This window comes from Ambystoma mexicanum, chromosome 7p (genome assembly GCF_040938575.1).
Source record: "Ambystoma mexicanum isolate Mex_15411 chromosome 7p, UKY_AmexF1_1, whole genome shotgun sequence".
Classification (NCBI taxonomy): domain Eukaryota; kingdom Metazoa; phylum Chordata; class Amphibia; order Caudata; family Ambystomatidae; genus Ambystoma; species Ambystoma mexicanum.
In genome coordinates this window covers 814,869,210-814,884,759 of record NC_090939.1, presented here as the reverse complement: position 1 = coordinate 814,884,759, position 15,550 = coordinate 814,869,210, and positions in this window count along the sequence as shown.

Genomic DNA, 15,550 nt, shown 5'->3' with positions numbered 1-15,550 from the left:
TCTTGTAAGCAAGCTTCTATGTATTCTCTCTACCTTGCGTTTCAGCCTATTTACAGTTATTGACCAGCGAGTCACTTCATTCTTTTGTATTCTTAAACACTGCATCATGGAGTACATGTTTCTCTTAGTGCTGCAATCACATCATCATTAAGTATTGTCATATTGTTTCAACATAGGTTCATATCTTCTTTAGGACACTTTCTGCCATTAGAATTTGTTTAACGTACATCCATGTCGTGCAACATTTGATCCATGGCTGCATTACGACAGCTCGGTAAGGGAGGTCCTTCTTGGTAGTTTTCTTCAACTGTGTCAACATGAGGTTATCTTCTGAATGCTGCCTTGGTGCATATCGTCTTTCATATAGTCGACAGGGTACGGACATATTGCATAAACTTGTGCATGAGTTCCCATTTGTAACTCCTAGTCTGTCATTCCAATAGGACGGGGGTGACAGGGCAGTGACTAAGGAGTAGGTGTTCTCCTGCTCCTCTACTATGCTATGAACATACGGATGACAAAAAGCTGAAGAGAAAGCTTGAACACGAAAGATGTGCGGGTGTGACAAATTGACTTCTGACCTGCAGGAGTACAAGGATGAGTACAAGCTCATCCCACTCATCCCTCAAACATCTACAAATCAAGAGCCAACACAATGATAAAGGTAAAACAGGCCCTTTACTCCTTTGACAGGGGTACCCCCAGCTATTCAATGTTTAGATAGAGAAGGAGAGTATGAACTATCCCAGATATACAACCCTTTTCCAGGGTTGATAGATAACCCCCTTTTATTCATGAAGTTGGGGTCTCGGATTCACAGATAACATGTCTTCTCAGTTACTGAGGTAGGTGCTCTCAGTTCATAATATTCACTGTTCGCCCTTGCTTCAAGTTTCATGGAATGTTTGGACGAGCTATTTAAGAAACTCTTTACTCTCTCCTGTAAAGGACCGAAGGGGGGTGTGGGTACGCCTGTGGGTGGGACCTGGGTGAATGGAGTGCGTGACAAATACGCATTCTGTGTTGTGGGTGTCTAGTATCTGGTGTTTGACACAATGACTGAGACAGCCCTTTTCGAAACTGGTATGAATGTAGTGTGGAGTGTTGAATGGCTGGGTACTTGTACCAATACACAACTTGTTATGAGTGTCTGGAGAGAAGTGAATAGCCTGAATGCACTATGCACCTGATTGGCTGGCTGCCTGCATGAATGCCCTTCGCCGTGATTGGATGCTTGAGTATGGCCCAGCAGAATGAATGGAAGATCAACAGTATATCTGGGGACCTATCACTGTTCAGAAGCTGAAGTCCACTACGACGAGTAACTGGAGTGAAAATGAAGCTTGACCTTGAAGCCCTGCTGGACGAGAATTGCTGTTGCTCTCCTTCACAATATGAAAGCTGTTGTCTCCAAGGACTGACCCAGAGAGGACCTGGTAAGGCGCCCTCTTCCCGAGCTACGAGGGACCATCCTGCACCAGCTGATCTTTGCCAAAGCTCCCTGGTAGACATACCTTCGACAGGCTGCCGACCCGAGACGAGGACTGGCGCGGAATCATAAAGGAAAGCGCCTGGACTGTTGTCCGCCACTGTCGCCGACCGCCGTCGCCGACCGAAGCTGCCGTGCTCCGGTTTGCCTAAGAACTTTCGAATCCAAGGACGCTCTCGTCCGCATCGCTGCCGCTTTATCCCGCTGGAGAAGGCCTGACCGTTGACGCACTGAGGCGCATCCGCTGGTGGGTTTCCCACCACCCGAAGACCACACGCACTGAGGCGCATCCGCTGGTGGGTTTCCCACCAACCGAAGACCACACAGACGCCAACGACTCAACGCCCTTCCTAGGCCACAGTTCTTCAAACTCTTTGCGGTCCAGAACCATCGACACTGAGGTGTCCCGCACGCCTCTTCCTTGCAGGATGTTTACGCTTCCCCGTCAACGAGCACCGCTAGGAACGAAGCTGCCACTTCACCATCGTAGCGCACCCTGTTCTCCGTCGGACGTTTGATGACCCGTGACTCCTGCCTTGAAGGGAGGAAACTCAAGGGCCGTTGATTCCCTGACGAGGAATGCTACAACGCCAGGTACGTTGGGGTTGCAGAACTATTGGGAGGTCTCTTGTGAACAATATATGGAATGGGCTTGTATCTTTATTCTACAGGTTGCCCAGGTGGTGGGGGATCTCCACACAGAACTGTGTTTAACAATGGTGACCAGTATTCTGCCAATTGTTCTCACCAACTGCTTTCCTTATACCTCTATTGTTGGTTTTCGTTACGAACTGATTGGTGTGACATTTAACCGTACAGTTAATGCACTTTAAAGAGATCTAATAGTAATTGTGGTACCACATAGAACTACATAAATTTACCATTATAGATAACAAAGTACAAAGTGAGTTATCGTGATATTGTACTTAACCTATACTTAATATTGATACTGTGTTTTAACCAATAGTGTGCAGACTTTCCTTTGTGGGTGCTTGGGGACTACACTGTACTTAAGAACCAGCCCGCATCACCTTCCTGAGAAGCTAGGCCTTGATTGCTCGACCACGTACCAATAATAGAGAATCTTGGCAGGGGTCTTCTGTGCCTCTCCTCTATCAAATAGGGAGCAGAAGTACAGACCCTCCCTCCTGTCCTTTACATCTCCCAAACATATGTTACCTGTATTTGGGCCAGGATGCTTCACCGGGGTCGGTAGGATTTTGGTTGATGCCATCAGCCTTCTCTTTTTGGGCGGAGGGGTGCCGATTCTTGTAGCCTCACCTTACTTATTCTTCTGATAACGATAGTGTCTTCGACTGTCCTTCTCATATAGGTCCGGGCACCACCAGCACTCTGTAGTTGTCTCCGGCCCATTCTCCCTTCTCTGTCGCAAGCCTGGGCTAGCGGTCTTGGCATAGTTGTCAGACCCGCCGGTTAACCCTCTAAAGGTCACACACTCTGTCTTTCTGTTAGGCAATCTGCCGAAATGCCACCCGTTCATCATTGTGGTCGTCTTTTTACCTGCTGGCTACTAAGTGTAATTATGAAAAGGTTTGGCATTCTGTCTTTGTACAGAATGCATGCTCCAGTCTCTGCTTCTACTTCTCCCCCAACACCAGAGCAGCCTGCTGGGCATAGTTGTGCGCTCTTCAGAACCACACCCTCGCACCACTTTCGTGGTGAGTCCTGTTCTACCTCTGCAATATGCTCTGCCTTCATTGCCAAACCTTTCTCTTTCTTTATCAGTCTCTCAACCTCTGCCTTCTCCTTGGGCTCCGTTCTCATCCATGAGTCAGTCACTCCAGTCTCAACTCGCTCTTCCTCTTAGTCTTCCTCCTCTTCGTTATTTCTCACTCTCTAGTACTCTCCTCTGTATCCTTTTTGGTACTCTTCCACCTTCATTTGTTTCTGATGCCCTGCTATAGAAGGGCTCACGCTGGCGTACCGTCCATTTCATTAACTACAGCTGGGCTGGTATTTTTTCCAGTCGCTTGTAGCATTCTTAAAAGCGTATTCGTCTCAGTACCCAACTGTCAGGCGGTTTGATGTTTCACAGTAACACATGGTTTTAGTGATGAGCTTAGAACCTGAACCTTGTGGGTCTATCGTCAGTTACGGGGTTGGGATTTAACGGGGTTGTGCCTCCTAGTCATGTCCTTATCCCCAGGAGAGGAGTATCTCTAGATGAGATCCTCCTGCATGTTAGCACTCAGTGGGACTATTGGTTAGCAGCCCCACCTCCCTAGCCTCTTGGATAGGTCTTCTCACCTGGTGGGAAGTGACATAATTTGAAGGATTGTCACCGCTGGGAGAGAGGCAGGCCTAAGGTCCAGCAGCAGTGTTCACCTCCAATGGTCCCTGGGGACGGTTAGGAGACAGATCTTGCTTCTGCCTTCAAAACCCCTGCTTACACCCCACAACTGGAGGAATTTAGAACGGACTGCAAAATATCAGCAGGGTCCAACACAATCTTCAGGATGGCTCAAGATGAGTACAGTTGATTCAAAGAAGTGGTGGAGACCTTCTTTTATAGTCAAAGGTCCCCTGGTGATTGGACTAAAGCTAGCCTGGTTTAGGGGTCTAGTCTAATCCCAGCTCTTGAAATGAGTGTACTTTGCTCTTATGATGTCACAACCAAAGTGCTTTTCTCCAGAGGAAGTGGAGAGGACAGGAAAGAGAAAGAGAGGTAGAGAGAATCAAGATTGCAAAACCCTCCCAAATGGTACAGATGCCTCTGGCTATCCTAACTCTGCCCCTCCCCTTCTCAATAGGACAAGTCCTTTAGGAAGACAGAACTCTGACGTGAGGCCTGACTTTCTGTCAATGGGTGTGTCTTTTGGTTTCTACTCTCAGGCCAGCTTCCTGTTCATTTTCTGTTCCAAGGAGAAGGTTGGTACCTGCCCTTACAATGGATCTAAGAGACACCCCCCCAGGCTACTTTCCTGCAAGTCAGGGAAGAGTCTGGCATGTGGGGGGGGGAATACTCGTAACCCTTCCAAAGCTAAACTGGGCCGACAGGGCTGACACGTGGGATATCAATTTAATGTGGCTGGAATATTTCAAGATGCTGGCCACCATACCCTAACTCATTTATGTCTTATATTTACAGTTGTATGTGCCACCAGGAAAACATCTTCAAAGTTATGTTGTTTTTGGAACAGGGGTGCATATTTTAAATGCAGCCTGTGTTGCTTGGCTGTCACTGCAGCTGTAACAAGGGCATCTCACTTCTGAACCTGCTCTGTGCCACAGTTAGAGCAGGTACTGCGAATCTAGATGCTGATGCAGCAAGTCACAAGTACTCACTATGCTTTTGGCATTGAGCATAAGAAAAGGGAGTCTAAGATTCATATAAGCATCAGATTGTACTGCATATTAGCTGCATCCCAATGTGAAAATGGTCCAAAATATTTGTAATCTCACCAATTTTAGCCAGTCTGTCATGTTATTTCTTTCTCCTACCGGTCCCCATATTTTTTTTTTTTCCTTATTTAATTTATAACAATGCTTCCATTAGAACTGAACACCATCAATTCCTGTCATCAAGAAATGACAATACTGTTGCCCAAGCTTCTTCACCCTTTGGCCTCGTAACAGTGATCTCCATTGGTTTAGTCATTTTCAACTCTCCACACTGTCGGGAACTAAATCATAATTATCTGAAGCCGTGGTACCTCAAAGATATTAACTTAAAACTGTCCCTAGTAACATTTCCAGACATAAATCCGGCAGATTTTTCCACCCACCCCAAACCAGGCATGCACAATTTTCCTTTATTTAATAAAGTTCTTTTTTTAACCTGGGACCCCGAATGTAATAATTGTCACCATTCTGTACAAGAAAAACACAGGATTGCACAGAAGGTCTTTTTTATTAATAAACTAGAAATAATTGAATCAATTTAAATATCAACCGACTTATGCATTAATGAAATGTCAATGATGAAAAATTACCAATACACTAGTAACCTCCGTTTTCAATGCTACAATTATAGACTTTTGTAAACATACATCACCCTCTGTATATTTTTATATTTTGTTTCCCTGGAAACATATGCATCATTGATTGAAAAATGCATGAGGGTCCAGGGTAAGATTTTCATTTGTTAAAAAGCAAATTAGTTCAAGTCATCCCTGCCTACCGAATTCTCTCTACTTAACATTAATTGAAAAACAATACCCTTACTCAATAGACCTGTAAGATTGTCAGCAGCATTCTAGAAAACTCAGTTGCAACAAGCTACTGGACCTTCCTGCCTATACATTGCTTGTACAAAGGAAAATATGAAGGAAAATGTATGTTTAAGATGTGCATTGGCTAAATTCCTTTCAGTGGTGCTTCTATTTCATTAATGCGAAAAAACATACATTTCTCACTTTCAATTGGCCACTTAGTGGAAAAATGGGTAGCAAATAAACCACCTTTCCCATGTTATCTTGGGGAACTCAGCATTAATAATATTCTGTTTGATGGTGTTCCCAGGAATTACTTAAATTATAATATTTGACTCCCCAAATACTTCTGTGCTCAATGTCTTTGCCTAATGAAGGAGTGAGGGGGATCTTGCTGTATACACACCATCAGACCTAGTCTAGCAAATGTATAATTCCAGAGCACATAACTTGTGAAATGTCCCCTTATTTATCAGGATGTACAATCAATGTATATATTCCTGCCCATCAGTACTTACAAATAACAGAAGGTTTAGATCTATTTCTCTTTATAGTATGTCCCCTCAGGACTATTTTCCCATTATCATATACAAATATGATATATTCTTTTCTCTGTCTCTCAGGCAGGTGGGCACCCTCTAAAGTACTGGTTCCACCCCCCCCCCCAACCCCCTCTAGGTACTGGTGGACATCTGTCAGCAGATAGGCCTTGCTCCAGTGTTCCACTGAAAATCCAGCAATGGCTAAAAGCAAAGCAATCTATTTCATCTCCTTACTGTTATCAATTCTGCTTTCTGTCCTTCTACCAATTAGTGAGTGAGCAAGTGAGTCCCCCACCCCAGAATCTAAAGGGTTAATCTTTTACAGAACAGAAACCACTCCCTTTTGTCGTGTGTAAAATGTCTGTCCAAACACATACATTGACCTATTAGGATAGTGTTCCAAACGTGACCTCCCCCTCTGTGGTCATTGGGTATATGCATGAAGGGGGCAGTCTGATGGGAGTAATATCTTGTTTCCTTCCCATTTGATGTGATGGAATCTTTGAGATTTCTCAATTAGTAACTCTCTAAAACTGTATATTCCACACATGTAATCATGCTACCAATCGGGTCATCAGATTTTTCTCTGTCGTGAATTAAATGATGCAATTTTCATCTCCACCACTTATGGTGACTGACTTACACATTTTGGATTTTAACTCACTTATACATTTATACACATTATTTTTCCATCTCAAAGTAGTAGGCTCACAAATATGGATGCTAAGATATATGAATCACTGGTGTGTGCTGTTTCTTTGCAACAAAATACATGTAATGAAAATATCACAATTTTTTTGTGTATCTAATAAGGACTTATAAGCTAAACATTTAAAAACACAATTAGCTCTCTACATTGGATTTGTATGTTTAGTGATAACTTTTAAGCAAAATCTCGTCATTTCAATCATGTATTTTGTTCTCTTCCACTTTGCACAATATTACATGTAAGTCTTTGGTATTTCTGCCCAGTATCCAAAACATCTGGTGCCTTTGCTGTTCAGAGCTGGAGTATTTATGACCTAGAGACCTGCTGCCATGGCAATGTCCTTTGTATTTTAAGCTGCTGAGCCATATATTACTTTAGCCCTGCCGTCCTAGAGGAGTCACAGGGCCTGGGTGGGCTTTTGATCGGACCTCCAGTCTGGAAACGTGTTCCTTCATTCATGAAAGGCCTGGCTGATTGCAATCACCTTTTAGCTGATAGAACCACTGGCCAAGCTGAAACCACTGGCCAAGCTGAAATCATTGTTAATTTAAGATTGTAAGCCCAACAACATGAATATGCATGCCATAAATGTCAAAATTGGACTTTATTGCCAGTCCTGGCTTTCTGACAGTTCATTTCTCCACTCAAGAGTTTAATTGCCTTGAGAAAGTATCTTCCTTCTCATCTTGTTGCAGGGGTTGTGAGAAGAAAGAATAACATACGTCAGATCAAACCTATAGCTAGTGCTTGATTCAGAAATGTAGCATTTAAGTCTTTTAAAGTTACTATTAACACATGCAGAATAAAAACAGATCAACATTATAGCATTGCATTTGCTGATCAAAGTCCTGTCCAAGGCATTTCTTTAATGCTGTTATTTTTTATCTTAGTTTGAGAAATGTTTAATGTTATAAGTAGCAGGATACTTTCTAGTACTTGACAATATGCATCTCGAGTGTTAATTATATTTTTACTAGCCTAGGGCGATGTCCATTCTCAGATTCTATTTCATATTTCACTGAAAAAGATGAACAAATATTGTTTGCCACAAATTTTAAAACACGATCTATGGTAATTTCACTAATTACTTGAACACCAAATTTTCATGTATCTCTGATTTTAAAAATCTCACATGAATATCCTATTTGTATGCTTACTCTGATAATTTGCGGTGTTAGCAGTGGTGGCAATTGTCGCTGCTAAACACACACTGCAAATAAAAACTTTTCACATTTTTGTAGAGAGTGACGGCAAGCATAGGTTTAGACAGACATTTAGTTTGGACTATCGTACATTGGCGGCCTTTAGAAACATAAGTTAAGGGGACCCACTTTAGAGTTGGGGCCAGTTGGACATTACACCAACCCAGAAACCTCAGTACATAAAGGTTTTGAAATGAAGATCTTTAAATCTGGGTCTCTCTTGATACCACGCCTGTCTCACACCTAAGACAATAGTGTATGGGTGATATCCCTACACAGTGTAAACGGTGTTCCAAAAGTAAAGTTCAGAGCTATTTCCAGCTCAGTCCTTTTCTTCAGCCTCTTTTCTCCAAATGTCAACCAATGTATCACAATATTAATTCAAGTCCAGAAGAAGGTAAATTGAGCAAGGTTCCACACACCTTTCTAAATGTCGGGGTGCCCTTCCCCAAGTTCAATGTCAAAAAGATGTAACAAAAAGAAGCACCGTGAAGCTTTCTTTAAACCTTTTTTCCATAGTTCTTTACAGCTCAGGGCTCCCTTCCCCAAGACTTATATGGACCAATGGTAGTTTTCCTATTTATGCAACAGCAGCCTTCTGTGTTAGAGTATAGGGTTTCTCTGGTCTTGGCGCCGTTAGACAAAATCAGTCCACTCATTACAGTTCATGCAACCAGGAACCTTGCATTTGCTTTCAAAAGTAATTTATTCATCAGGTAGTAGTTCTCGGGTCTAGGTGCAGTTGTTAGATCACACTATCCACTCATTACAGTTCCTTCAAACAGGAACTTGAAGCTTTCTTTGAGTGGTTTAATATTGCAGCTGAACCAATGTCTTAAATGCAGCTCCACAACCACTAATTCAGCCTTTACTTTAACTCTGCAATCAGTCTTTCATTTAGTTTGATTTTCAATTATATTCTTTTCTGTCTTAGCAAATTAGTTATTTGCATTCACTTTAAGGTTCAATGTTAGCATTTGTGCTGTTTCACGTAACGCCCTATTCAAAATGAAAAGTATTTGCCTTCTTCTCACTTCAGTATTTAACCTATGCAGGGTTTACTTGTTTCCTTCAATTCAGTATTTTAATAAATGTAACTTTGCTTGTTTCATTCAATTTGGTATGTAATAAGTCTAACTTTGCTTAGTTCCATGGGCTACTACTCCATTCACTGTCTCTTGGGGCACCCGGGTAACTCCAGTGTCCATGACACTCCGGACCTAGCAGCTCCTTTTTCCGGCTACCCCCCGAGCCAGAAAGACTTTTGCTGGATGCTTAATTCAGCACTCACTGGCTCTCATGCGCAGCTCTGGCTCTGCTCTCTGGCAGTGCCTGCAGGCCACCTTTTTATACACCTGTGTTACTGCAATGGGCTGCATGTGTACTCTATTAATTAAGGTTGCCTGACCCTGAAAACAATGACATGCCTGACCATCAAGCATCTTCTTTGTCCCAGTACGAAAGTGGTGAGAGTACGTGATGTCTATTGCCCTGTTTCTTCCTCATCTCAGTACTAGAGTGAGGAAAGTTTGTAATGTTCATAACTCTGTTGTCTCTTCTTCATCTCAGTACTGCTAGGTACCCCAAGAAGGGAATGAAGGGGAACTGCTCTATAATGACCCATAAAGGTTGTGATGGGTTAGGCTGATTGTCACGAGGATAAAGGGGGTGGGGGGGAACCATGTCTCACCTAGAGGTACCTTACTACCAATACCCAAGGACCCTCAGTCCAGGTGATCCTTCTTCACTTGTCCATCCTCATAGTCAGTATCCAATAACGATAGCCTTTCCCTGGCCACATGCGTAGAGGATCCAAGGGGAGTAGGAGTGAGAATACCCTCAGGTTTCTCACACTTCACACTTCACACTGCATTCTTGGTTACAAAAACCTATGAGTTTCAGGCAATGGTTGGGGGAATTGTCTACATATAGGATACATATAGGTTAGTGTTTTCATTGGATTTAACTATCTGACGGCCCACCCCTGAATTAATACAAGTAAGAAAGATACCATTTTAGCAACAGATAATTGGATAATGCTACTAATACACAGCTGCCTCATTTTTGAGAGCTGTGATTGGTTTGGCATTGGTCTTACCAACCTTGGAGATTTGGCAGGTTATCAGCACATGAGCAAAAATAATTTTGGGAGGAGTGACATCAGGGAGCTGCTTCTAATTGAATAAGACACCATCCTTGATTTTCTAGGTGACATGCCAGGGTATCTAGCTTTGTACTTGACCTTGTCTAGCGACTGACGTTCTGGGAAGGTGAGGCAGGTGTCCATCAGTGTCTGGAGTTCATGAATGGACCCTGTTTTTCAACTATAAATCACGTGTGAGGAGACCATGTTTTGAATGAATCTACTCTACTTTATTATGATTTTATCTCAAATTAATACGAGTGCTATTACTTTCGCTGGCCACTGGAGACTTGGTTGAGCTACTGCCCATGCAGTATTGAGTTTCTAATCAATGCCATGTGTCCATAAAACGGCTGTTGATTATTTTACCTAATCTAAGAGAAATATGCCTAACGTATGTGAATTATTGCTTTCTGTTCTTCTCAGAGCCATCCAATCCTTCCTTTTTGCAGTAACCTTGGAGGGGGCGGTGTAGACACTGTCTGGCCTGCACAGCTCTGTATTTTAACTAATTACAGCATGTTGAATCTCCCTGCAGCTTTGAGGCTTCTCCGAGGCTTCCCATTTGCTCTAACATGGCTTTGCTGTCCATTTTATTCAGAATGGCCACTCATTACTGTTGCATATCTACGTTTAGCAAGCTTTATATGTATCTTGTTTGTCTTGTGTTTCAGCATATACATTGATTGTTATGTTACTCATGTCTATTGCTGCTGGTAATATTATTCTTGTCTAAATGCAAGTTTGACCTAGTGTCAGTTTCTTCCTGGTGAGTGCATATCTGCTTCATGTTCAGTGTATCTACGAATGTCAGTTTGGCAGTGATGTCACTTGCTCTCGTCATCTTCAATTACAGCATGTTCTTTTCTTCTAGAGTTGGCAGTCATCGCTTCTATTTTTCCAGGATAAGGGCATTAGGGTTGTCTTATTGAATAGCGCCTCTCCTATTTGCAGTATAACAGCAATAAGCCCTCTAGTTTCTACAATATGGAGGCAGGGGAGGGGCAGATGTGATGAATGACGTATTTATCTGCCTCTCGACAGGTTCATTTGAACAAAACCCCCTGTCAGTTTTCTGATCCATGGGGCTCTGCTCTAAGAAGAAAAGGTAACAATCTTGGTTGTGCTTGTTAAAAACAGGTAGTGTAGGGTATAATCTGTTGTCAGCATGCACCCACCTATGTACACATTACACGGTCTGCAGTAGTGAGCGTGTAGTTATGGTTAAGTTGCTCAACTCATAAGCTGCCCAAAAACTGCTCTTCCTATATAACTTTGCTCCCTCTGGACGAATCCTTACCAAACTTTGCAAAAAAAGGTTCAAGTTTGGGGAGGTTTCGTCAAGGGGGGCAAAGTTATAGGTGGGGTCCCCAAACCTTTTTGTTTTTCCATACTCAATGGACACATTTTTTTGCTCACGTCTACAGCCCAAATCGCTGGATGGATTTTCACCAAATGGCAAGAGCGGCAGCTTGGTCCCAAAAGCATGCTTTTGTAAATTTGGTGTAAATCCGTACAGTAGTAGTAGGCAAAACGTAGGCCCAAAAAACATTTGGGATATCTGGGTCTGCTCCACAGATCCATTACCCTGTTTGAATGCACGCAGGCTTCATTAGGGTAGGGGAATGGAATGTAGATGATATGAGGATATTTGTATAGGTTAAAAATAGGCCATGCACCCAAGAATCTAGGCTCTGGAACAACTACTGCAGTATCATACGGCCATGGACCAAGAATGTACCCACAAGTATTGCAGTAGGTAGTGTTTGGTGGGCAGTTGGAGAAACATGTTTGGGCTTATTTGGTGACTGCACGAGGGCTTTTTACAGTAGTGGAGTGGTGTCAGATTGATAAGGTGATATTGCCATTGGTGAAAGAGGGCAAATTGTGTGCTTATTGTGGCCAGATTCTTGGGTGCATGGCGGTATTATGCTGTGGTGGAACAGTGACACAATACCATTGAAGTGGAAATATTACTTTTCTTTGATGTAACATTGCGGGCACAGATTGTGTTTGTTGCACATGGTAATGCAGGAGAAATCTTTGCTTCTTTCTCTGTCAAAAACAGCATAATATGTTACGTAATGTACTTCACAATGTTGCATTGCACATAATGTCACATATTCATGTACTTTGTCGACCCTCATAATTAGTACATTTCATGTGCTATGCGGCAAACATTACTGTGCATTTTGCACAGTTGCTGTGTTTGGTTGCATAATCATTGGGTCTGTGGAAAAATAATCCATGCAGGATGAAAAACTCAACCTAGTACATGTATTTGATGTTACCTGTCACACTATGTTTGTTAGAAGTGTGCAGGACTTATTGGAATGTTTAAGGTGCAGACTACATGGTTTTGCTGTTACAAACACTGTTTTGTTGCAGTAGGAGGAATTGGTGTTTTTTTGCTTTTTGCTTTTTGCTTTTTGAAAGTGGTGGTGGTGGTGGTATGGTTGTAGTTGGATACCAGTTGGCATATTATAACTGTGCACAGTTTTACAGTTTTGCGGGGTATGTTTTGTAGCAGTTTCATTCCTGTTGGTGGATTTCAAGACTTTCACTATTGGAAAGTGATATTTCAGTATTATCGGTGCAGATAGATATTGGTTGGCATATTCATTGCAGTGGTATGGGCGTAGTTAGACAGCAGTTGGCGTATTGTAACAGTTGATAGTTATACAGGTTAGTGACAAAACATACTGATTTCGAGGGTCTACAAACTTGAAAGTACTGTGGGTGAAACCATGTTAGTGCCTGTTTTGCACAGTTGTCATTTCTGTGTGCATTATCATTGGGTCATTGCGGAAACAATGGTATAGCATTAGCAAAAATGTACAACATGCCCATCTGTTGCCATATTGAAACTGTTTTCCATTTCACAACAGCATTGTAGTGCTATGGATGTATTCACATACCAATTGGTGTTTGCTAAGTTTTTTATACTTTTACAGTTCGGAAGGGTATTTATTTTTAGCACTTACATACCTGTTGGTGTCTATCGTGCAGTAACTTATGCTAGTTTTAGAGGTTGGTGAGTACATTTAGGTTTAAGGAACATTAAGTAGGCATTTGTTAGATTTGCTGGTAATCTATATTTCAGAGTGATGGAAGTATCATTGCATCCAAACAACGACATTTTTTTTAAATGTATGCAATATAGTGACTGGTTGTGGCACCCATATGGTAGATTATGCCTACTGTTGTGAAGGTTTTCTTGCCAAGCGATACTTTGCATGTGTGAAGCTAGTAAGCTTGCAGTTGGTTTTGGTACCATCTGCATTATACCTTAAAAGCATTACTATTATGTATTGGCTATGTGAGTTTGTGTAAGGTGGAATGATTGTCTGAATTGCAAACAGTACATAATATGCCATGATTTGCATTAATTAGGCATAGATGCATTTAAAAAATTGTTCATTAGGGACTTGCTCCCATGCAACATGGTTGCAGAGAGTGCATGTATGTTTCCACGTATATGAAATCTGGCAGGTATATTTTTGCTTTCTATCACTTGCAGTAAGTACATTAGAAATTCATGTGGATCTTCCTGTGTATGTATGGTGAATCTTACCATTCCCACAAAGTAGTCCAATTCTTGCCTTATTTCTGAGACACTCTAAGTGTTGTCAGGATTTTGTTGCATTTCTATGAAGGAGGACCATTTGCAAACACAACTGGCATCCGCCATGCAAGTAAACGTCTTGCACAATTGGTGGCAATTGGAACAAAAAATGGATTGCTACATTTTCATAGTAATTTACACAAGTTGTGTTGGACAATTTAAATGGACCACAGAGTTCTGTCATTTGCTCGACCTCCACTTGTTTTTTAGAAGACATATTTCTCTGTTTGTGCTGTTGGATGTGCACTTGCGTTTGCACTACATAGTTTTGTGGTTGTGATACTTGATGGGGTAGACACCACTTTCTTTGGTTGTACTGTTGAGAGTTCTCTTAGAAGCTCTGTTTGCATTGCTTTTCTTTTAACAAGTTTTCCTCTTTGAGAACACGGATACATATCAAGATGGGGTGAGTAGAGTGCATGTAGTCTGTTGTACTCCACGATGCAATGAATGCCAGCCTTCACTTTGCATCAGAATTGACTAGAAATAGTCCTTAGAGTATACGTAGACGTGACAATTCTAAGTAACTCATATTGTCTTTAAAGACTGTGCTGCCAATGTCAATCCCTGATCTAGGGTTAGACCTTGTGATTTGTGAATAGTGACAGTATATGCAAGAGACGGAGAGAATTGTTCTCTACGTATATACATGTCTTTGAAAAGAAGGAATTGTGCTGTTGAGCATCCTATCCTTTTAACTTCTGAAAGTTTGTCAAAGTGGATGTTGACAAACTGAATGTTGGCTTCCAGACTTGTCCACGTAAAAACAACTGTACCAATTGCTCCATTAAGTAAACCTTGCTCCACATCAAGGTTCTGTTTCAGAATTACTCTACAGTTTAAACACAATAACATTTTTTTCAAGCCAGCTGTGTTGGAGGTGGAGTGTTCTAAGCGATTCAATCATGCTGTTGCTTGTTGACACAGTGTCATGCCATGCGCTTCCAGTTTGTCTGTGGAGTTAATGTGCACTATTGGTTGCATTTCTTATTTGAACATTGTCTCATTGAATTGCATACAGCCTGCTAGGGTTGTATTTAAGGACCTACATTTCACATTTTTGGGTGCTTATTGTTCCATGACACCAGGAACAGATGTGCCATGCCCATACAGCTCATGGATGAGTCTACTATGCAAGATAGATTGTGCATCCTTAGCAAGAAGACCAATTTTAATGCTTTTTAACATGTTCGCATAGGTGAGGTCTTTGAGTTAGTTCTCTGTATTGGAAATGTTGCCAAGTGTGTTATGGCACAGTTTGTGTCCTAATGTTTTAAAGGTTCACCTTTCACTGGTGTTAATTGTAGGAGATCTCTGAACACCAATTTCTTTCCTCCAAAGAGTTCTTCGTACTTCGTTTTAAGGGCCTCTTGCAATCTAAGGTGAATCAAAGCCAACATTAGGTTGGAGATCATGCTCACCTCCTTTATTAGGAACATTTACATTTGCTTCAGAGTTCTGTGTAGCTCCATGGCAGCTTCTGTTGAGTTTGTAGTACTATAATTTGTTTTGGTGTTCTACTGGAAGGAGCAGCTGTCAGTGTAAAGTAACACCTTCTGTGTTGTAGGCAGCTAAACCTGTGGGGGCTGTTACAACAGCTGAAAGCTTATTGTTTTTTAAAATGTTGGTGGAATTTGCTGATGGCTGCTATTAAGAATGTTTTGCCTG